Raw genomic sequence first — 24,742 nt, forward strand, 5'->3', positions numbered from 1 at the left:
CATGCATGTCTATTGATTATACTGAAGAATAATCATTGACTTGCTGTTTATTTCTGAACAGTTGGTTTCATTTCAACAGTTAAATAATCAAACCATAAAGCACACATAGCAATACATGTTTTTATAGGTTTCAAATCTGGGCATGATTAGTATTATGGGGCTCAAATTTACTGGATTCAATATACAGTAACTCACCAAAAGTCACACTATTAAAAAAAAGTAAACCTTTAATTTTAATACTTCTCACATTACAAAAACATATAAAAAAATTACAGTGAAAACTAAGTAAAAATTTTCATTCCCAGAATTCTCTGTTATTTTTCATGGAAATATTTGTTTCTTCTTAGTTTTGTCATATCAGATATATAAATTAGGATTTTATGTTACATCTTTTGTTGTTGAATTGCATTTTTCTTAAGTGTTTTGTATTGCTCGCCTTCTATATATTAGCATTATATAATATATAATATATTATATAAGTTTACATCTCACAATGAATTTATATCTTGAAATTTAGATTTTTTTTTCTCGCAATCCTGATTTAAAAAAAAAAAAATTCTGCCATGGAATAAAAATAAAATAAATAAATTGTGACTTTTTGTCTCAGAATTTGTACCTTTTCTTGCAATTGCGAGTTTGTATCTCACAATTCTGACTTTTTGTCCTTCAGAATTTATATCTCACAATCCTGAGATATAAAAAGGAGAAAAAAGTAAAAGCCATCATTACCTTCTCTATTTTAATTCTATGGTGGAGAAAAAATAAATAAATAAAAAATAGAATTATGAGATATAAAGTTGCCATTGCAAGACAAAAGTCAGAATTGTGAAAAAAAGTCACAATTTTCTCATAATTTGATTTATTTATTTCCTTGTGTAAGTTTGTGCCTTTGGCGTCTTTTGGCACGCAGGATTCTTTTCTCGTCTAAGATAATAATAAGAGTGAAATTATTCGTGTTCTCGACACACTGCTGCTCTCTTTCTAAACGCAGCCACTCTTCTGTGAAAGAAGAAATGAAATAAAAGCAACAACTGAGTCGTGTCAAGCGATCGGCTCACATCTGGAGTCTTTATACAGGAACGCAGACGCTAATGACGTTTAATTGTGCTTTTCTTGACATTTAATTGCCGGCTATTGTTTGCAATTACACCGGGAGCTGCTGATTAATAGAGTCAGGGCTTCATTATGGCGTCGCTGAAGCGTTTCCATCACGTGTGTGTTTCTGTAGATCTGGGAGCTTATTCTGAAGCTGAAACATTAGAGTCACTCGAGTTTAGCAGGTTCTTCCCAAATATAGATGCTTATAAAACACTTTTCTTGTGCTGAGTTTAGCTCATATCAGTCACTTCGACACAGCGAACACATTTAGGAACATTGTCTTCTTGACGTGATTAGAACGTTGTTTAAAGGTTACAAAAACGTTCTTACCACGTTCTGCTAACTTTTTAAAATCAAAATATAACATTATTTAAACATTCATTTTTAATATTCTAAGAACATTAAAATGTTCAGTTTTCTTGTCATGATTAGAACGTTGTTTAAAGGTTATAAGAATGTTTCTTACAACGTTCTACTAACCTTTTCACCCAAAATTTTGTTATTTGAACATTTATTTTTAACATTGTAAAAACACTGAATGTCTAGTTTTCTGTCATGATTAGAAAGCTATTTAAAGGTTACAAAAACTGTTCAAGTACAAATGTTGTTCCAAGAATATTTTCTCTCAATGTTATTAAATATATAAGAACATTTCGTCCTAACATTTATATAACTTTTAAAAAAAATAGCAGTTTGGAACATTTAACAGAGGACAGACTTCTTAAAGAAACACAACATGTTTTTATTATTATTGCAAACGTTGATATGGAATATTCAGACGGGATGATTGAGGCTTTTTCACTTTTTCATCACAGAGAAAAAAACAAGTGTTGGTATATTTACCAGTTATTGCATGTGAATCGGCTCAGAGAAGAGGCTCATGGGTAATCAGGTCTTCATAAACAACAAACAAATTAAAGCACATTAAATAACTTCTGTAAGAAAACACTGAACATCTTCAGAATCACAGTGACGACAGAAATTCCTTTATGCCATAATCATCAACATCATAATTCAGCGATGATACATAACTCTTATAAACAAAATGTGCTGAATCTCATATTTGTTCGCTTTGGTAAAATATTCCGGAAAGTCACATATGGATTCATAAAATGATGCAAAAGAATTTTGATGCTTAAACACTGAACAGTTAGATTTTCATACTATATGCTATTTGTTTGGAAGAAAATACTGAAAATAAAAGCAACAAATTTCAATCACGTATATTTTAAATTCTTTCTTCCATTCTGCCTGAACTCACATTTAATAAGAGTAAATGTCAAGTATTTAAAAGTACAGGAGAATCTCACGAAAAATATATGAAGGACACATTTAACCACAAAATCAAATGAAAAAAGGAACGTAAAAAAAATAATAAATTATTTTCTGCTTTGAGACATTAGTTTCATGACATTAAGTGTTTTTCTTTCTTATTTTAAAAAACCAAGTACTATCATATTTAAATGCTTTACAATCCATGAAAGTGTCATGAAAATTTCACTGTGTAAAAAAAAAAAAATTAATAATAAAAAAAAGTGGCTTTATTTTTCATTTTATTATTATTTTTTGGATTAAATATTATTTTTATTTTTTATTGTGAGATTTACCTGTGCAATGTCACACTGTCACCTGCATTCAAAATTATACTTGCTAAAGTGCATTTCATATGCAAGATCATAAAAGCATTTAGCAAATCTCTCAAATTTTTTATTTATTTTTTTTTACAGTGCAAATTGTTTTAATCCTAACAGCTTCTGAAAGATGAAGATGAACCATCATCTGTGATCAGCGCTTCATCCTGAAGAAATGAACGTGTGTGAACACAACACGCATGACACTGACATCAGAGTACAGAATATTAATAACACCTACAGTAATTAATATCACACAGCAGACCTGAATCAAAGAGAGCTACGCTTACAGCATGAGTTCAGAAACAAAACATCAGACAACACAAGATGCAACGCTGTTATTATTTTAGGCAAATTCAAAAATCAATATCCAGAGTCCGTAGTTCCAAGATTCACCTGCTTTCTTTCAGTTTCTTAGATTTTCATAGAAAAACGTTGACAGTGAGACACGAGAGAAATTCGTTCGGGTTTGTGTTTGCAGGACAGTCGATCATTTTCACTCAATTATTCCTTCAAAGTTTAGTATAATTTTGCATTTGGCACCATTGAACATGAGTGTGATTGAATAACAATATGAGCTTGTCATATACCAAATCATGCTTCTGCATTTCAGTCTTGTGAAAGGATAAATTCAAGAGTTCTGAACATGAAAATATGGATGTTTTCTTAAAATGATGGACTGTGAATGAATCGCTCATACTCTGAATCCTGCTGTAAATCAAATGCATGTTAATTTCATTGTGAAAAATTGCATTTATGAACAACACTTGGAGGAATAATTGATAACTTAGTTATCATTGTTAATAAATGTAAGTATTGATTGCACAACGGTGTGTTTTTGCTGTTCACAAGAGGTTGAGCAGTACAGTAAAACTCTACATCAAACGCTGTTTGCAAACCATTTTAATCATAACGAAAGAGAGTTTAGACCCAGCTAACAAAAGACCTTCTAAGAATGTTTTGCCAACATTAACATTAAGTTGTGAAAGCGTTATTTTGAATGTTTTTTAAATGTGAAAATGTACAGATTTTTTGATGCATTAAGAACGTTTCTTTTTGGTTATGTGAACATTAGAGAAATATTCCATTCAATCATTTTGAAAACGCACCCATTTTTATAAAGAATGTTTCTTTTTGGTTTTGGAATATTCCATCTTATCATTTTGAAATCATTAAATTTTTTTTTTTTTTTTACATGTTGAAAACACATGTTTATGTATTAAGAATTTTTCCTGGTTTTGCAGCATGAGAACATTCTCTTAACTTTTACAACACCAATTTTTATCATATTTAAGGAACCTTTTTTCTTTGTCTTGCAGAAATTAGTGAAAAAAATCCCTTTATCAGTTTGAAAACATTGTGAAAATGTTACATTTAAATGTTCTCTCAAATCACCCGTTCTGATGTTTAAAGAACATTTCTAAATGTTAGAGGAATGTTACATTCTATCATTTTTAAAACATTATGAGAATGTTACATTTGAATGTCCTCTCAACATTTAAACACAGTTGACGTAGTTATACGCATGATTTTCTTGGTAATGAGAACATTAGAGCAGCGGTTCTCAAACTCATGTGGAATAAAAGAGAAGGGAAAAATATAAGGTAAGGTGGCAAACAGGTACGCTTAAAAGTGTAGAAGGAGAGGAGGGTTGCATCATCTGTTTCAACATGTGCATCGGTTAGTCATTTATTTAAAAATATACAATAGGTTGCATACAAATGATATGCACGTTTTTAAAATACTTTGTGACTAGCGTGAGAGAAGGGGTACGCAGAAAGACGTTAAATGCCTAAAAAGTTTGAGAACAACTGCATTCCATTTGATCATTTTGATAACGTTACGAGAACGTCACATTGTTGCTACTGATGAATCTTATCGAACATGAAGTTCCGAGAACGTACTAATAACATCGTAAGTATATTCCGAGAACGTTTCCGCTCAACATTACGAGAACGTAGATTAAAACATTATTCTAAGAATGCCTGTCTTAACATTCACATAACCTTTAAAGAACGTTATAGGAACGTTTCCAGTTAGCTGGGGAACACGATGAACGATTACAAAGACAAACGTATTACTTACTCGAAATAACGCGCACTGATGAATCATTCACAATAAGAGCATGGATATAAGGGAATGAGTCCGTCGTGTTGACTTTTAAGAAGGTGTCATTGGTTAATAATACAGATCAGGAGCCCAAAGAAACGCAGCAGAGGTTTGTGTGAAGAGAATGAAGTACAGCAGCACAGGAGATTTCGCTGGAAAGGAGCTTTGAAGCTCGACACTCACAGTGGTTCACAGTGATCCTCCAACAGCGCCGAGCCCTTCAGAAGAAGCATAAATAACGGGAGCGACGCGACTCCTCACAGTTCTCCGGTGTGAGATTGTCCATCGTTCATTCTTCAGCTGCGCTGATGTTAGCGAAGGAGCTCCGAGTCCTGGAGGTCCAGCAGATCGCAGGTGTTTCTCCAGAGTCCAGCCTGAAGATCTTCATCGTAAGACGCTGCTGAGGACCATCCATCGACTCCTTCCGGATGCGGAGAAACCTCAGCCTTCAGCCGGAGTCTGGAGGTCAAACACAGCGCTCATCAGTCTCAGTCTGCATTAGGACTAGTGTTCTCAGAGGACCGGCTTCGGTGCCGGGCGGTAATGACATTTTAAAACCGGCCATTCCTCACCAACATTTCTCTTCACCGAGACACACGAGAGCGTTTCAAATCTGCGTCTATCAGCGGATCCGTCTCTGGGCAGATATATTAGGGATCTGCTGACAGACGCTAATTACTAACACATCTTAGAATAATAATATTAATAATAATAATAATAATACATTAGCCATGTATAATAGAATTGTAATAAAAATAATTATAATCATAATAATAATAAAACCCTTTATTGTAAGTATAATACTTTAATAATAATAATAATAATGTAGCACTTTGTTATAATATAATTAATAATAATAATAAATTAGTACTTTATTATAATATTATTATAAGAGCAGTCAGTATACTCATAATAAATTATCCCCTTATAATAATAATAATAATAATAATAAATTAGTCCATAATAATAATAAATTAGCACCTTATTATAATATTATTATAAGAGCAGTCAGTATAAAATAATTAATACTACTAATAATATGTCCTTTATTATAATAGTAATACAGAACAAGAACAATACTACTACTACTACTACCACTACTAATAGTAATATATTAGCCCTTTATTATAAAACAATAATAATAATAAATATTATTATTATTATTTTGTTGTTATTGTTATTATACTTATTTATTATTATCATTATCATCATCATCATCATAACATGGGTATAACAATAATACATTAGGGTTAGGGTAACCCTAATCACATAAACCAGGAGTTCCTAGGGCCTTTATTATAATATAATTATAAGAACAATAATTAAATAAATAAATAAAAAACAATGATAATAACAATAATTTAGCCATTTATTATAAGAACAATTATTATTATTATTATTATTATAGTGGACTAATTTATAGCTAATTCTGTGAATGTTGAGTTACAATATCATGTGGGTTTGATTATTATTAGTGGGGATATTATTTAATCATTTTAATGTTTAGTTTGTGAAAATGCGACTGAAGGCCTGTGCAAAAACAGAAGAGGAGGAAATATCCGGCATCTGCTGATTCACATCCATGAACTCAAACACAGTATAAATGATTGAGTTTGGGAAGATTTTAACAGCAGTATATGGACAATAAAAGCAATATTCAGTATTCATCACCCAGAAGATGTTCCTGTTAAAAATAAAGCATGAGCTGGCCTACTTCTGACTCACACCAATCATTATCTCTTATTAAACAGACCGGCACAATCCCAGACGCAAGGACAGATGAAGGACAAAGACAGAAGAATGACTTCAGCTCAGAGAAACCAAGCGGCACATGATTGTGAGATTTCACACGCTTCACATGATCATGCATCAGAGTAACGAGTGACACTCGTGCACAACATCAGCAATATTTCACTCATTCAGTGATCCACAGCACTTCACACAAGAGCGGCGCTTCTGCATTTACACACATTCATGTCTGATAAACGAGCGTTTACATGCACATCGTTATAAATGGACATAAATAGATGCATGTCTTACTCTCCAGTGGCACGGATATAAGATAGTGCTGTTATTTATCACTGACAGTGTTGGGGAAAGTGACTTTTAAAAGTAATGCATTACAACTAGTGCTGCCAAGCGATTAATCGCGATTAATCACATCCAAAATAAAAGTTTTTGTTTACATAATATATGTGTGTGTGCTGTGTATATTTATTATCTATACATAAATACAAACACATGCATGTGTATGTTTAAGAAAAATATGTTATGTTTATACATTAAATATATTTAATATAAAACCTAACATATTTTGCTTAACTATATACTGTATGTGTGTGTATTTATATGTACATAATAAATATACACAGTACACACACATATATTATGTAAACAAAAACTTTTATTTTGGATGCGATTAATCGCAATTAATCGCTTGACGGCACTAATTACAATATTGCGTTACTCCCTAAAAAGTAACTAATTAGGTTACTTACTTTTTATGGAAAGTAATGCGTTGCGTTACTTTTGAGTTGCTTTGTAAATCTGGGCAGGGCTTGTTTGTTTGTGTTTAATATAAAAAGTTGTTCTTGTACAAATGTAAAGCTCTTTCACACTAAAAGTGAAGTGAATGCGGCTCAGACTGAAGGAGATGTAGATTCACGTCTGTACAGTAGAGGACGCAGATCAAACTAATCACATGAAGAATACGACGCAGGAGAAGAAAGATCAACTCTATTCAGTGATAACTAAAATAAAACACAAATGTGTCATTTATGATTATTAGTATGATAGAAGTGAATCATTGAAGGTCAGCAGCAAAGACATCAGTTAATAAAATGGGATTAAATACATAAATGATATTGTTCTTATTTAACGTATTTAATTATTGCAGGTTTGTATAATATTCATATAATATATTTGTATAATATAGTTTGCACTTGCATTTTGAGTTTTTATTTTTACATTTTATGTTTTCATTTTAATTTTAGTTAAAGGTTTAGTAATTTTGTTATGTTTTGCTTGTTTTGTTTTTTAGTTTTTAGTTTTACTTATTTTAGTACATAAAGTAAGTGTAGCAAATGAAAATGAGAAATGTTTCCTTGGCTGAAAAAAAGTATGTTTTTTAATATTTTTATTTTATGTTTTTTATTTATTTGTGTTAAAGTTAATTTTATTTCAAGTAACATGATTTTTCAAAGCTTTAGTTAACTTTAGTTGACAGTATTTTTATTATTTGCTTTAAATACAAACAATCATTGGATTTTTTGATTATTATTATTATTATTATACAAATATGTTTAGTGAGTAAATTACCTAAATTACTGGGATGTTTTAAAATTATATAATTATTTTAATATTTAGTTTGTGAAAATGACAATGATAAAGAGACTGATCCTGTTTTACAGAAAATGATCATCTAAAGCAAATTCAGAGTGACTGCTGAGAATGAGGAGAACTTAATAATAATAATAAAATAATATTTCATTGAAATATTAAATTTAATAATATAAAATATTAAAATTAATTGAATTTACGTCATTTTTTTAAGGTAAGTGGTTGCAATCAATTTATTTTAGCTACATTTAAATAAACAAATTTAGTTGACTAACTTTCAACATGATTTTATTTTTTAAATGTAGCTAAAATAAATAGTTTGCAACCACTTACTTAAAAAAAAAAAAATAGTATAATTTTTTTTCAGTTCAGAAAGTACTGCAACAAGACACTAAGAAATACAGAAAATCTCATGCTACTAATGTATCGTTTTCAATGATTCTCTTTATTTTATATTATTTATTTTTGTCTGTTTCAGCTTGACAGGATACAGTAAAGCGAGCAGGACACTGGCGTGACGTCTGATGTTTGATTAACGCTTCCCAGAGCTGGTTTGTTAAAGGAAGTGCCCTGAATGATTAATCGGACAATAGATGTGTCTCCTCACATCAGCGTCACCCAACTATAGCATCTGCAACAAATGAGCGTCAATCTTCCGGCTCTGTTTTAACGCCCTGCTAATGCAGAAACACACAGAAACGATTGGAGAAATGAATTCATCACATGGCTTTCTGAATGATCTGGATTTATGGTTGCTGGAACACGAAGGCGGTTCTGAGGAGCTCGACTCCCCGAGGGCTTCACACACAAACAGCCCGTTTAATTAAATCAAGAACATGACGAGCTTTTTTTTTTGTGCGGTTGCAGGAATCAATACACTGTTTATTGATTTAGAAACTTCAGTCATCCATAATCTCATAATTCCACTGATGAGTCATGATCAGGCACATTTCACATCACAATCAAACACAAAGAAAAGAAAGTATGTCTTCTTGAAAGGAAATAAAGATTATTTTTAAAACCATTTTTTTTTTCTTATCAAGCCTTTATTTTCAAGACAATTAAACAAATAGATCTATCTATCTATCTATCTATCTATCTATCTATCTATCTATCTATCTATCTATCTATCTATCTATCTATCTATCTATCTATCTATCTATCTATCTATCTATCTATCTATCTATCATCTATGTTATTTTAGTATCATTGAGATACTGTTACAGTTTTTGTTAATATTTTAAGTTGTTTTTCATATTTTCTGCTTTCATCTTAATTTTACTTTTTTTAAATATGTCTATTTAGTTTTTTTTTTTTTTTTAGTTATTTTAATACATCACCATAAACTAATGAAAATGATAAATGTTGCATTGAAAACTTCATAAATTTCATAAAATCTTATTTCAGTATGTTTAATTTTATTTCAAGCAACAAAAATGTTTTTAGTGTTTTTGGATTAGGCTTTAGTTAACAACAATAACCTTATTATGCAGTATATAATATATATATATATATATATATATTAACCCTATAATACATATTTTAAAGCACAGTATATAAAGTTATACAATATATATTATATCCTGCTTTATCTGCATGCATGCATACAGTACGCTCACATAAAGCAATATTATGTACTATATAGCACATCTCAATGGCTTGAGTGTTTTTATTGTCAGAAAATGTAACTATATAACCTTCCAGCTCTAATCTGTTAAATGGGACTATAAGACATGAAGTTATTAAGATATTATAAACATTAAGATCATGATTTTCTGTAAAACACACTGAACTGAAGTGTAAGACCTGCACACAAATTCTAACAAAGCATTATCAGTGTTGTTTTAGTATTATATATAGTCTTGTTCATTAATGTTTTTGTATTTATATTTTCATTTTATTTTAATTTTAGATTAAGCTTTAGAAACATTTTTATGTGCTTTTATTTATTATTTGTTTTTTTCTTTAAAATATTTCTTTTTTTTTTTTTTTTTTTTACTTCAGTTTAAATTATTTAATGTAGTTTTCAAAGCAAAAATTTTATTTTTTTCCATCAGGTATACCACTGTTAACAAAGTAAAACACTAAAAAAAAACAAAAAACAGTTTCATTACTTAAATAAAATGAACATTAAATAAAATTTTTTAAATTATTTTGTTATGCACTTTTGTCTTTTTGTTAATTTGTGTTTTTAATATTTCTACATAGCTTTAACTTTTTATTTCAGCTTTAATTTTTGTAATTTTAGTTTTTCATCAGGGTTATTATTGTTATATAATAATAATAATAATAATAATAAAACTAAAACCATAAAAACCTTTTATTATTTTAAATAAAATAAACATTAACTAAAGTAATTTTTTAATAGTTTTAGTAATTTTATGTGCTTTTGTCATATTATTATTATTTAATCTTTCTACATAGCTTTAATTTATTTTTATTTCAATTTTAGTTTTAGCAGTTTTAGAACAAATTCAATTTTCAATTAGTTGCCAAGGCAAAATTTATATTTTTAAGTTTTACAATTTTATATTTTAGATTAAATTTATGTACTAAATTAACTAATACTAAAAAAAAAAAAAAAAAAAAAAATATACAGACATATAAAAAACTAAAACTAACAAAAACACAACAAATCTACTAAAATTAAAACTAAGAATTTTTATTAAAAAAAAATTTTTAAATAAACATTTAAAAATAAAAGTATATTGAAATTAAGTTAAAAACAAAATATAAAACTAAAATCAATCAAAACATTTACAAAAACTATAATGGTATATTATAGCCTACTAAAATAATATTGTTTGTCGTCTAATATTTTTCTTATTTTATTTTATTTTAGCTTTATGATTTTTTTTAGCTTCATGAGTTTGACTTTTAGTTAACCGTCACAACACTGAGCATTACATGTATCCTTTGTGACAATCCACATTGTGCCGGTTTCATTGAAAAACAAAATAAAAGTACTGTTTAAAAATAGTTAAATCTGACACACACCGACACACAGCCTGAAGCGCTGGGAATATGACGGTCATGTCAGCCGCAGCTCATCTACGGTCATTTATCTGTCCACAGAGCAACAAACTAACAGCCTTCACTGGAGTGAAACATGAGCACAGACCAACCGAATAAAATCATGCTTAGAAACAAATACCTGCAAGGACAAAGGAAAATCAGAGTTATAGGGTACGACACAGATCTAATATCACATTATGACTGACTCTATATCATGAGAAATAGTCATTTTTTGCTGGAAATTAAAGTGGCAAATTGTGATGTTGCAGCTACAGGCTTCTTGACTTGTCTGTCTCACACCCTGCTCTGTATTTTCACATTACTGCATATTTATTCATCACTCGTGTGTAAACAACATAAAACAGTCCTGCCTGCTCTGCAAATATATTTACTGCGGTATAAACAGAACAACAGAGTGATATATGTGATGATAGACTGAGACACTAGACATGCATCAAATGATAGAAGAATAGATAGAACAACATAACGATAGAACGATAGATAGAACGACAGAATGATAGAACGATAGATAGATAAATAGATAGAAAGAGAGAGAGAGAGAGAGACAGACAGACAGAAGGATAGATAGAACGATAGAAAGATAGAACGATAGATAGAGAGAGAGAGAGAGAGATCGATAGATAGATAGATAGATAGATAGATAGATAGATAGATAGATAGATAGATAGATAGATAGATAGATAGATAGATAGATAGATAGATAGATAGACAGACAGACAGAACGATAGATAGAACGATAGATAGATAGAGAGAGAGAGAGAGAGAGAGATAGATAGATAGATAGATAGATAGATAGATAGATAGATAGATAGATAGATAGACAGACAGACAGACAGACAGAACGGTAGATAGAACGATAGAACGATAGAGAGAGAGAGAGAGAGAGAGAGAGATCGATAGATAGATAGACAGATAGATCGATAGATAGATAGATAGATAGATAGATAGATAGATAGATAGATAGATAGATAGATAGATAGATAGATAGATAGATAGACAGACAGCTAGATTGACAGATAGATAGATAGATAGATAGATAGATAGATAGATAGATAGATAGATAGATAGATAGATAGATAGATAGATAGATAGATAGATAGATAGATAGACAGACAGACAGAACGATAGATAGAACGATAGATAGATAGAGAGAGAGAGAGAGAGAGATCGATAGATAGATAGATAGATAGATAGATAGATAGATAGATAGATAGATAGATAGATAGATAGACAGACAGACAGACAGACAGACAGAGCGGTAGATAGAACGATAGAGCGATAGAGAGAGAGAGAGAGAGAGAGAGAGATCGATAGATAGATAGACAGATAGATCGATAGATAGATAGATAGATAGATAGATAGATAGATAGATAGATAGATAGATAGATAGATAGATAGATAGATAGATAGACAGACAGCTAGATTGACAGATAGATAGATAGATAGATAGATAGATAGATAGATAGATAGATAGATAGATAGATAGATAGATAGATAGATAGATAGATAGATAGATAGACAGACAGACAGACAGAACGATAGATAGAGCGATAGAATGATAGATAGATAGATAGATAGATAGATAGATAGATAGATAGATAGATAGATAGATAGATAGATAGATAGATAGATAGATAGAGATAGATAGATAGATAGATAGATAGATAGATAGATAGATAGATGAATAGATAGATAGATAGATAGATAGATAGATAGATAGATAGATAGATAGATAGATAGATAGATAGATAGATAGATAGATAGATAGATAGATAGATAGATGATAGATAGATAGACAGACAGACAGACAGAGCGATAGATAGATAGATAGATAGATAGATAGATAGATAGATAGATAGATAGATAGATAGATAGATGATAGATAGATAGATAGATAGATAGATAGATGAAGAATGATAGAACGATGGAACGATGGAACGATAGATAGATAGATAGATAGATAGATAGATAGATAGATAGATAGATAGATAGATAGATAGATAGATAGATAGACAGACAGCTAGATTGACAGATAGATAGATAGATAGATAGATAGATAGATAGATAGATAGATGAATAGATAGATAGATAGATAGATAGATAGATAGATAGATAGATAGATAGATAGATAGATAGATAGATAGATGTCAGCAAACATGAGAAACGTGAACAATAAAAGGGTGAAAGGTAAATAAATAAATATAAATATCTACACTATACATAAACAACATATAAAAACTACATTTACAAAAGGTTTTAAAGTTTATTTTTTATTTAAAAATTTTAAACTAATCTGCCCTCCATTAAAAAATCCATTAACATATATTTCAGATATATTGGACTGTGGCATTAGAGGAGAGTAAAAGAGGATCTTCAGGAGGGGCAGAAGATCATTCATTAACAATAATAAGTAGAGGGGTTGATTTAGTAAAGTTCCCTTGTGCTGCACTGATGGTTTTTGAGGATGTAAGTGTTTAATGGGTTTGAGGTCTGAAGGTGGAACAGGGCGTTTGTGCTGCGGGAGGATTCATGAACAGGATTTATGAAGCCATATCTCCCGTGTTTATGATGTACGATCACATGTGACACAGAACATACCAAGCCCTCTCGCTCCAGGCCGGATGGCTCCTATCTGTGATTTATTCCAGCATCTTTGCGCTCTAGATCTGCAGATTACGTCTGGCTTCGGGTCACTGATTTCCACTGCAGACGTGTGCTGTGTTTTTCCACTCACATGCTGAGAAGATCCTGCAGACGGGCGTCAGCGGCGAAGTGTGCGGAGGATGAGACACTGACGACCCTCGAGCATGAGCCATCCTTCCCAGAATGCACCAGGCTGTCCAGCAGAAGGCGGGTCAGCAAAAAGTGGCCTAGATAGTTAGTGGCAAAATGAGTCTCAAACCCGTCTTCAGTTTGACCTTCAGGAACCAGCATAACAGCAGCTGACATGAAACACAGAGCACAGATTCACAGAATGATTACTAGTTCAACATCTATAGTAATGGTTCAACATCCATAGGACTAGTCAACATCTACTAGTTCAACTTCTACTAGTCCAGCTTCTACTGTACTAGTCCAACATCTATAGTCTTAGTCCAACATCTATAGTACCAGTCCATCAACTAGTCCAACATCTACTATTCCAACATCTACTAGTCTAACATCTATAGTCTTAGTCTAACATCTACAATATTAGTCCATCAACTAGTCCAACATGTACTAGTCTAGCATCTATAGTCTTAGTTCAACAACTACAATACTAGTCCATCTTCTACAGTACTAGTCCAACATGTACTAACATGTACTAGTCTAACATCTATAGTCTTAGTCCAACATCTACTAGTTCAACTTCTATTGTACTAGTCGATCAACTAGTCCAACATCTACAGTACTAGTCCAACTTCTACAGTACTAGTCCATCAACTAGTCCAACATCTACAGTATTAGTCCAAAATCTACCAGTTCAACATCTACAGAATTAGTCCAACATCTACTAGTCCAGAATCTACAGTACTAGTCCATCAACTAGTCCAACATATACTAGTCTAACATCTATAGTCTTGGTCCAGCATCTACTAGTCTAACAGGTACTATTCCAAATACCCGTTTTAATTAAGTATTTTAGGAAGACTGCATTTAATCAGACAAGCAAACCGTTTTGTCAATTTCATTCTCAACACTTTATTCTTTTCTTTTGGAAAAAAACCTTGATTTTACATCAGCACAAGCCATTTCAGCATAATCAGCAATGCAATTATTTTATTAAATTGTATTTAAGCCACATACATCCTCTGTTTCTGTAAAGTGATTCTGGGATTCATTGTTGCTATTTTGATTATTATAATACTTATATTTATATTTTTCTATTATTAATGAATATTTATGCAAAAGCATTATTAATTTTGTAATTAAATATTTATATATTTATAACATACATTCACATAAAACACTTTATGTATATAGAACATTGTTATTGTTCCTATTATTAAATAATTATATTATTAGTGTTATTGTTATGATTAATATTATTCATAAGTATTTATATAAACAATCATCTTCTGATTATAATCAGAGCACATATGTGTCCCTGCAGCACAGAAGCAGTCATAAGCAGCACAGCTATATTTGTAGCAATAGCCAACAATACATTGTATGGGTCAAAATTATACATTTTTCTTTTATGCCAAAAATCATTAGGATATTAAGTAAAGATCATGTTCCATGAAGATATTTTGTAAATTTCCTACCGTAAATATATCAAAACTTCATTTTTGATTAGTAATATGCATTGCTAAGAACTTCATTTGGACAACTTTAAAGGCGATTTTCTCAATATTTATATATATATATATATATATATATATATATATATATAGTTTTTAATGAATGAATGAATGAAGCTTTTTGCCAGGTATGTTAACACATATGAGGAATTTGTTTTTGTGACAGAAGCTTCCGCAGTGCAACAGAATGACAGCGACAGAACAAAAAACAGATAATAAAAAGAAGAATAAAAAAATAATACAAGTAAATAAGGAATAACAATATACAAATTGACAATTGTATGTACAGGTATATTATGTGCAAAACAATAAGAATTTTTTCATCAGAAATGTCCAGATTTTCAAATAGTTGTATCTCAGCCAAATATTGTCCGATCCTAACAAACCATACATCAATGGAAAGATGATGCATACATCTAATTTGAAAGAAACTGACCCTTATGACTGGTTTTGTGCTCCAGGGTCACACTGACCCCATTACAGCTGATTCTCATTAAACACGTTTATCATCATCAATCACTCTGAATAATACACGACTCATCTGAAGATCACGGAGGTGTTCAGAATTACAAACATCAATCAACCGCCACGCTCTTCAGACGCTCTGAGCACATATAATCTGGATTAAACTGATATAAATAGTGTTTTAATCAGAAATGGGTCTAGTAACGATCGACTGACGTCATTCTGACTGCCTGAGGTGACAATGACCAAAATAACAGCAAACTACTGCACCGTGACCCAAAAACGCCTCTGGTCTGATCTGATCTGAGAGCAGGACAAACAATAAGAAGCAGAGAATCACGGACAGTAAAGCTTCTGTTTCAGACTCAAATTCATTGATAGAGGCTTGTTTAATCAGACAGATGAAACATGAGTCAATCACATTTCTGCTGTTGTTTAGACATGCACACAAATCTTGATCGTCCTATTCTGTCATGTTAATCATTTTATGTATTATTAGTTCTGTACAGTCCATTATATTTACATTTATGCATTTTACAATTTTTCTCATCCATAATGACTTTCAAGGATGTTGCGTTCAACGTACGGCTAAATAAATCTAATAAATTGCGATTTTTTTCAGATAAAAATTGTGTTTGTGGTTGAAAAAGTGATTTAGAAAAATCCAGATTTGCTGTGTTGGGCTGAACAATTTGGCTAAATTCTATATTAATATGGCTATAAAATAACAATAATTACAAAAATAATAAAATTTGCAAAATGAAAATAAAATAAGAACTATTTCTACTGCAGTATACCACAGTAAAATAAAAAAATCTTATAAGCACAAATTTAAATCTGTTCTTGTAAAGATTCAGTCCACTGAAGGCGAGCGTAGTGAGAACCCAAATGCAGTTTATTTACAAAGTGATCCAAACAAAGACTTGACTTGAACAGACTTGACATGGCATGGACAAACTAGACTCCCCGACGGCGGGTTACAACTTCAATACACGACAAGGAACAATGACAACAAGAGGGCTACTTATAGCAAACAATACAGGTCACATGACAAGAATCAACCAATGAGAGACAGGACACATGACTAAGACTACCAATCAGAACATGACACATTGAACAGAGGAACCAATAGCAGGAATACAAGAGGACAAGAGAAGCATGACACTAACAGCGTGAAACAATTACAAAATAAAAGACATGAGAACAGAACATGAAACAGAACCCCAAAACAGACCTTACAGTTCTGTGGCAAAATTCTGATACTAGACTCTAACGACAAGCTTGTAGAAGGGCCAAGCACAAATGGAAAAAGGATCAATTATATATTTTATTTCAGTTGTTTAAAGACAGTTTATCAGCTTATCAGTCTGTTGCCAAATCTGCAAAGGCTACTTATTTTTCTGATTTCCCCTGCTGCTCATCTCACCTGTGGCCTCCCCCAAGGCTCGATATTGGCACCCTTCCTTTTTTCCCTGTACATGCTTTCTTTAGGTTCCATTCAAGAAGGCATGGGGTGTCTTTTCATTTTACGCTGACGATACCCAGATTTATGAGAGCTATTATGAGAAAAGATCCTTCAGCACTTAGTATTTTACGAAGGTGCTTAGAGAAGGTCAAAATCTGGCTAGCTCAAAAATGTTTAATGTTAAATGAAGATAAAACAGAGGTGATTGTTTTCAGTCCTACTGATCATTCTCATGCTACCAGCCTAGATATGGGCAGCTTATCGGCCTTCAGATCTTCTCGTGTGCCTTTTTCACACTTCCGTGTTCTTGGCTTCCGGATTGGCGCTTGCAGGGTAAAAGTTTTTCCGGTGACAACAGCGAGATACTCATACTTAACAAGAATGAATTCGAGAATCAAAGTATTTTTTTTACACATTAGATCATATGAAAATGCTTGAACTGCCTGTACTCTACAAAGTGCAAACATTTTACAATTAACTGTTTGGTCAGCTCGGGACATCAAATACAAGTTTGTTTAATTCTAAATGGTGGAAGTTATAATTCAGTTAGCTTTGCCATTCTGTCCGTTTGGTGCTGGCTGTGCATTATGACTCTCCACGTGATTTTTTTCGCTATTATTATTATTATTAAAGTAATGTTGTATTTTCTACTTGCTCTCCTTTGCATTATTAATGTGATGACGTAAATGCACGTTGTATAATGTGCCCTGGGAAATACATATTAAACAAAAGCTGACTTTCATGGCTTTGTTTCTATTTTATCGGGATTACGTTGTTCGAGTTTAATATGCTTCAACCGGACTGAGAAGTGTTTAATGTATTCTTGGAAAAATGCGCATCTGGTCATAAATGTTGTCATTTTTAAGTAATTTATCATGATGTGGTGATTCGATGACTAAGTTGAGATAATACGCTCAAATGTAGCGGAGATCAAAGATTATTTAAAAAAGGGACTTTGGCGGAGACGGAGAATAGATCCATCCAGCTTCAATCAAGCTTTTTCTGTGGGCCTCGTTTGGCTTACTAATATTCTTATTACATTGTATTATGGTCTTGATTATTACTCTGTCTTCAGAACGTTTATCTGTCATTCCTTTTTAGTTTTTAAATTCAAATGTTTTATGATTTTTATGTACGTATGTTTTATGTGTTTATGGTTTGTTTTTATGTACAGCACTTTGGTCAGTCTTGTGGCTGTTTTTAAATGTGCTTTATACATAAATGAACTTGAACTTGAACTTAGGTTTTTAAGAAAAACAATATAATAACAATCATTTATTGTAAACAAAACCTACAAAATTGAAATACTATTATGTATGGCTGTCTTTATTTAAGTTGTTTATAGGTCTGCACAATTTGGATATACATTTTGTGATAATGTTTATCAATATGGCTGTAAACTAAACGTCCAAATACAGTTACTGCTTAATATGAGAGCATGAAATACATCATCATCATCATCATCATCATCCCTGCTTTGATTCAGGATTAATTTAATAATTATTTCATTTAGTTCACCTTTATGTCCTAAAATAATTATACATGGAATTAAATGAAAATAATAATAATAATAATAATAATAATAAAACGATATAGACATTAAAAAATAATAATAAATTACTAAAACACAAAAGTACTAAAACTAAAATAAATAAAACAGAAGACATAAATATAAATTTTTTTTTTAAATATTCAAAAAACTAAATAATAGTTTTATTTATTACATTTTTATTTTATTTTGTCTTAATATCTTCATTTTCATATGTTAAACCATCAATGTATTATTATTACTATTACTATTATTATTTCTCAATAAAATATAAAAATAAGAAATATTACTATTGTAATATTTCACTCTTCAGGCACTTTGTTACTTCAAATAAAAGAAATATTAACTTAAACAAAATCAATTTATTTCAGCTAGTTGCCAAGGCATCATTTCTCATTTTCCATTTAGTTTAATTTGATGTATTAAAATAACTAAAACTGAAATAAAAATGAGTATAAACTATAGACATTAAAAAATAATAAAATGACAAAAGTAAAACACAAAATTACCAAAACCCTATCAAAAATAAAAATGAAAATATAATACAAATTTTATTTTACATTACAACTGTTAAACCATCAACTACTTCTTCTTCTTACTATTACGGAGCAACAATATTTAGTTTTATCCCAAACACAATAAAAGATTAAATTACAATAGATAAATTCAAATATTTAAATAATGAAATATTTCTATCTAAACTAAATAAATTAAATAAAAATTATACATACATATAAATAAATAATAGATTAAATACATTTATTTAAATTACTAATTTAAATTAAATGGAGAAATAATTTCAAATAAATTCTAAATTAATTTTAGAGTAAAAACTAGCTGCATGCTCTCGCACACATGTACATTTAAAGCTGTGAGCAGAATCACTTTCGCTTCATCCATCGCAGATGAAAGGTCGCGATGAGCACATTGCATCATGGGATCTGAGATTCCAACACATTTGCAGCCTCGTATGCTTATAGATGATTTACACACACACACACACGTTATATTACGCTGTTCTGAAAGCGATCCGCAGTCGAGTGTGTTCCTGTCTGAACAGGTTCATGAGGAGCTTTAATGACTAAAGCTTTTGACCCACAGCAATCGAGCGTGTGAGAATCCTCACAGTGACAGATCCTGCTTTTAACGTCACAGAGAAAGTATTCGCTCGCAGCGGAAATGAAACCCCACAATCCCTCACATACTCATAATTCATTTTTACACTTCATATTCTCACACATTCTCTGTGCATCTGACTACTCGTGTCTCGGTCTACTAAACACAAACTCTGGGTTTTAATGTATGATACTTTGTTGTTATTTCGTAAATGTTATTTTTTCATACTTTATTTATTTTATTATTTCTTATTTTCATCTTATTTCACCATTTTTACCTATTATACAACAGCAAAAACATTTGCATGAAAAAATTGAATAAAAAAAAAAAGTTTTCTTTGACACGTGGAATCAAATAAATCGAACTGAGTTACAGTGTTACTTACTGATACACTTTTATAGTATTTATTTATTTTTAAATTTTTTCTGTGTCATTTGTCATTTTTAGTAGTTTAAAAAAAAAAAAAATTATATGTCTATTATACACTGTAAATAAAAATCAAAAGTTGAGAAAACTTGAAAGTTTAAGGCAACCAGCTTCAGGAGATTTTTTTGAGTTTTCTCAACCTTTTGTTGTATAAACTGAAAACAAGAAGTTGAGAAAACGCAAAAAAAGAGTGTAGTTTTTATAATTTTTTATGCCGTTTTAGTTTTAGTTATTTTAGTACATCAAGTTAAAGTAAATTAAAATGAGAAATGTTTAAGTTTAAGTTTTTATATTTTATTTCAAATAATGAAAATGTTTCTGCTGAAATTTAAAATGGTTTATAGCTGAAATAAAGTGAGTTTTTTATTTTTATTTTATTTCAGTTAACATTTTTTTTATTTTAAGTAACAATTTTTTTATTATTATTTTTGTTTTAGTTTAGTTTAAGTTTTAGTTAATCCTGTTTAGTTACTTGATAACAACTCTGCTCAAGTCACATATTTCTAAAGCTCTATCAAAGCAGCTTCACAGAAATAAACAGGACAATAAGAGGGCAAAATTCAACATTAAATATTGCAAAATTTATCAATTATGAAACGACATCAATTTCGGCAGCTCTACAGAATACAATTATGTCTGTCAAATGATCATTACATATTAGTTTTTGAATGCAAATAAACTCTGAAAACAAATCAGCATATTAGAATGATTTCTGAAGATCATGTGACACTGAAGACTGCAGTAATGATGCTGAAAATACAGCTGCGCATCACAGAAATAAATTACAGTTTAGCACATATTCACATAGAAATCTGCTGTTTTAAATTATAATAACACTTTATTATTTTTACTGTATTTTTGATCAAATAAATGCAAAAACTTTTTTTTTTTTTTTTTAATCTAGTAGCAATCTAATAGGTAACTAAAACTGAAACTGAAGCCATAAAAATGATATAAATGAACTGTGAATGAATAAATAAATAAAAATATTTAGCTAGTTGCCAGGGCATCATTTAAAAAGCATCTAAAAAAGGATATTTCATCTGGATATTTCATGTATACAAAACCCTCACAAACCGCACAGTATGCGTACTATTTAATGCAGAAATAAATAAGTATGTTATTCATTCGTGCTGCAGGTTCAGGACAGACTTTAGCAGTTTGAGCTCGAGCTAAAAGCACATTAAAGAGGCGCAGCGCTCCTTATTTACTTCTCAATGATTTCCATTATTATTCTGGCCTTCGCTGAGATGTTTGGCTGAACCTGAAGGGCGTCTGGCGTTCGTTTAAGAGGACGATGACGACAACGAGCTTCAAAAACACAAAACTGAGGAGATGTTTTCTGCCAGACACATGTGGTGAAGATATCCTCTCTTTCTGTCGAACTCTGAAGCGGATCTGGGTTTACAGAAATCAAATCAGAAATCGGCTCTGCTGATGAGTTTTCCTCAGAAGGCTTCAGAGATTTCTGTCTCTGTGTGCAGCTTTGCAAACAGGCAGCTGTAAATAGCTTGAAGGAAAGTCTACTGCGAGTCCGTGCTGTGTGTTATTCCTCAGGAAAAACATGTTTGGATTCATAAGCTTTCATCAGAATGAAATAACTCTTCGATTTCGTTTGTCAGCATCAAGAACATGACAACACTTTCAACATCTAATCTAATCCAACGCTACATTTTGACAAGTTCACCTGGAAATCTTATTTTCTTATTTCTACAATTTTAATTAAATGTAAATTATGCATTACATATTAATTGCAAATTACATACTAAAACAACTAAAACTGAAATAAAAAAGTTAATAAAAATATATAGTCGTATTAAAAAATTTAAAAATACAAAAAGCACACAAGTAATTAATAAAGTAAAATTATATATATATATATATATATATATATATATGTTTTTCATGAACAACCTTGTCAATCAGATTGATCAATGCTTTGAGTTACAGTGTTTAATTGTAAATACTTTGTAATAAGCAATCATTTGTTAATTTTGTTGTAATTTGTGTTCAAAGAGGTTCTTTTTTCTGTAAATGTGAGTTATTGTCATCACATTGGACTAAAACTTACTGACTTCGCTCACTTTTTGTACTTTCTTTACCTCCATTGATCTTTTGAGTGAATATTGCCAAATATATATTGACAAATAATGCTTTTTTTCATTCAAAAACTGAGGTGCATGAGTTCTTATCATTGAGGCCTACGATCAACCAGCTCCAAAATCAAACACTAAACCTGTGCTAATTGAAAGAAAAGAGATTCTAATTCTAAAAAGCCAGTGATTTCTTGACTGGAAACTCTAAATCAGGCAAACAGCTGTAAATCATGTAACAGTGAAGTCAGTGAGTTTGCAGCATAAGGAAATCAAGCAGTAGCCAATGAGAGGAACAGGAAGCACCTGTTTTGCATCTCATTTGCATACGTCCAAACAAGGTCACCTCTGTATTCTCATTTCCTGACTCTGTAGAACAGGTCTGTTTCAAACACCACACTAATGACAAACTACTCAATTAAAAGCCAATAATGATATGATAGATCTGTAATGAGAAGCACAGAGATAAAAGTGTCAAAGACTATCTCTCAGCCACACACATTACAGCATATAATAACTCTGAATTATACATATCAGCTGAATAATGGAGACTGAGATTCAAAATTAATAACACAACAGTACATTTGGACCAAATTATTCCATGAATTTTTCAGATTTTACTTGTTTAATGACTTTTTTTTCAGGCCTGGAAACCAGGTTTATTATAGTAACTAAAATTAAAACCATAAAAATTCAATAAATAAATAAATACAATATAAAATAAATTGAATAAAAAGTTGTTACTTGAAATAAATAAACTTTAACTGAAATAAAATAAAAATATTTAAATATTTTATATTTATAGAAAAAAATCAGTTAAAGTTACAAAAGTAACAAAAATGGTTGTATTTTTACTTTTGAAAAAGTCATGGAAATCCTAAAAATAAAATAAAAAATTATCAACTTATATTAACTTTATATATATATATATATATATATATATAATGTTTTAGTCATTTTATTGTGAGTTTTTGTCATTGTTTTAAATAGTTTTTAATGTCTATATATATATATATTAATACATTTATTTCAGTTTATTATATATATATATAGAGAGAGAGAGAGAGAGAGAGAGAGACATTAAAAAAGAAAACTAATAAAAAAATGACAAAAACTCAATTACTAAAACATTAATTACATTTAAAATGGAAAATATACAAATAAAAACTAATTCAAAATATTAACAAAAACAACAATTGTATCTCAAAGATACTAAAATAACACTGTGGGCAACCACAATTAGTAACTTTCCTAATATTCCCTATATATTTCCAGGTTTTCCATGAACATAAGAACCTCAATCAAAGAGCTCAATGTTTTGAGTCATGAAGTTAACTTTAAGTGACTTTCTCACACTTGAGTCTGAGACAGAAGTACTGTGTTTTAACTGTAGTAAATCTGCTTGAACTGAGTAAGTCTTCAATCTCTTCTCATGCGTTGGGTTTGAGATAATTCTGAAGGTCTTTCTCACCAAAGCTTCATCTGGAGCAGATAAGAGCCGGCAGCTGTAGACGCACAATCCCCTCGCGCGGGTTTAGAGCGATTTACGGCACTGCGCCCTGAGAAAGCGCTCAGATGAATCATTCATCCACAGTGACTCATGCTGCTCATTTAGTGCTCAAACTTTGTGGAATCCCATCCAGATGGATGAGCACTTCCTAGTGTCCCACTGCCTCCCCTGACCTCACGCTTACGGGACGAGCGGCTCGAGAGCAGTCGTGTCTTTTAGTGTCATGTCTGCTGTGAGTGAATTAAATACACTGGCTCTCAGAAACACTCACAGTCTCCGTGTGAAGATCGCTGGAGGGTCCAAAACTCTACAGAATAAGAGCCTGTCTGAACAGGTTCATCAGCAGCATTAATGACTAACAAAGCTGCATTTTCAAAAACAACACTTCATTTTCAGAAGAACATATATACTTACACTTTCCATATAGTATGTGCATTTAAATGCATATAAATTTAATTGCATATAGATATATGCATACAAATGTATATGCACATGCAAATACATTTATATAGTGTATAGAAAATACATAATAACATACTATGCAGTGTAAAGTATTTATACGTTTATATGCATATAGCATACATGCATATTGACATATGCATACAAATTTAGATGCATATAC

At 30.8% G+C, this 24,742-nt stretch overlaps 1 long non-coding RNA gene across 1 annotated transcript in view; it reads right to left on the bottom strand.

Moving 5' to 3' along the window:
- Window positions 1–2,647: 2,647 nt before the first annotated feature.
- LOC131546778 (uncharacterized) overlaps window positions 2,648–24,742 on the bottom strand; it is a 41,467-nt gene continuing 19,372 nt past the window's right edge. The window contains exons 3-4 of the long non-coding RNA XR_009272778.1: window positions 13,812–14,155; window positions 2,648–5,297 (exon numbers count right to left, since the gene is read on the bottom strand). This is a non-coding gene — a long non-coding RNA (uncharacterized LOC131546778). The remainder of the gene's footprint in view (window positions 5,298–13,811; window positions 14,156–24,742) is intronic.

This window comes from Onychostoma macrolepis, chromosome 09, assembly GCF_012432095.1.
Source record: "Onychostoma macrolepis isolate SWU-2019 chromosome 09, ASM1243209v1, whole genome shotgun sequence".
NCBI lineage: Eukaryota > Metazoa > Chordata > Actinopteri > Cypriniformes > Cyprinidae > Onychostoma > Onychostoma macrolepis.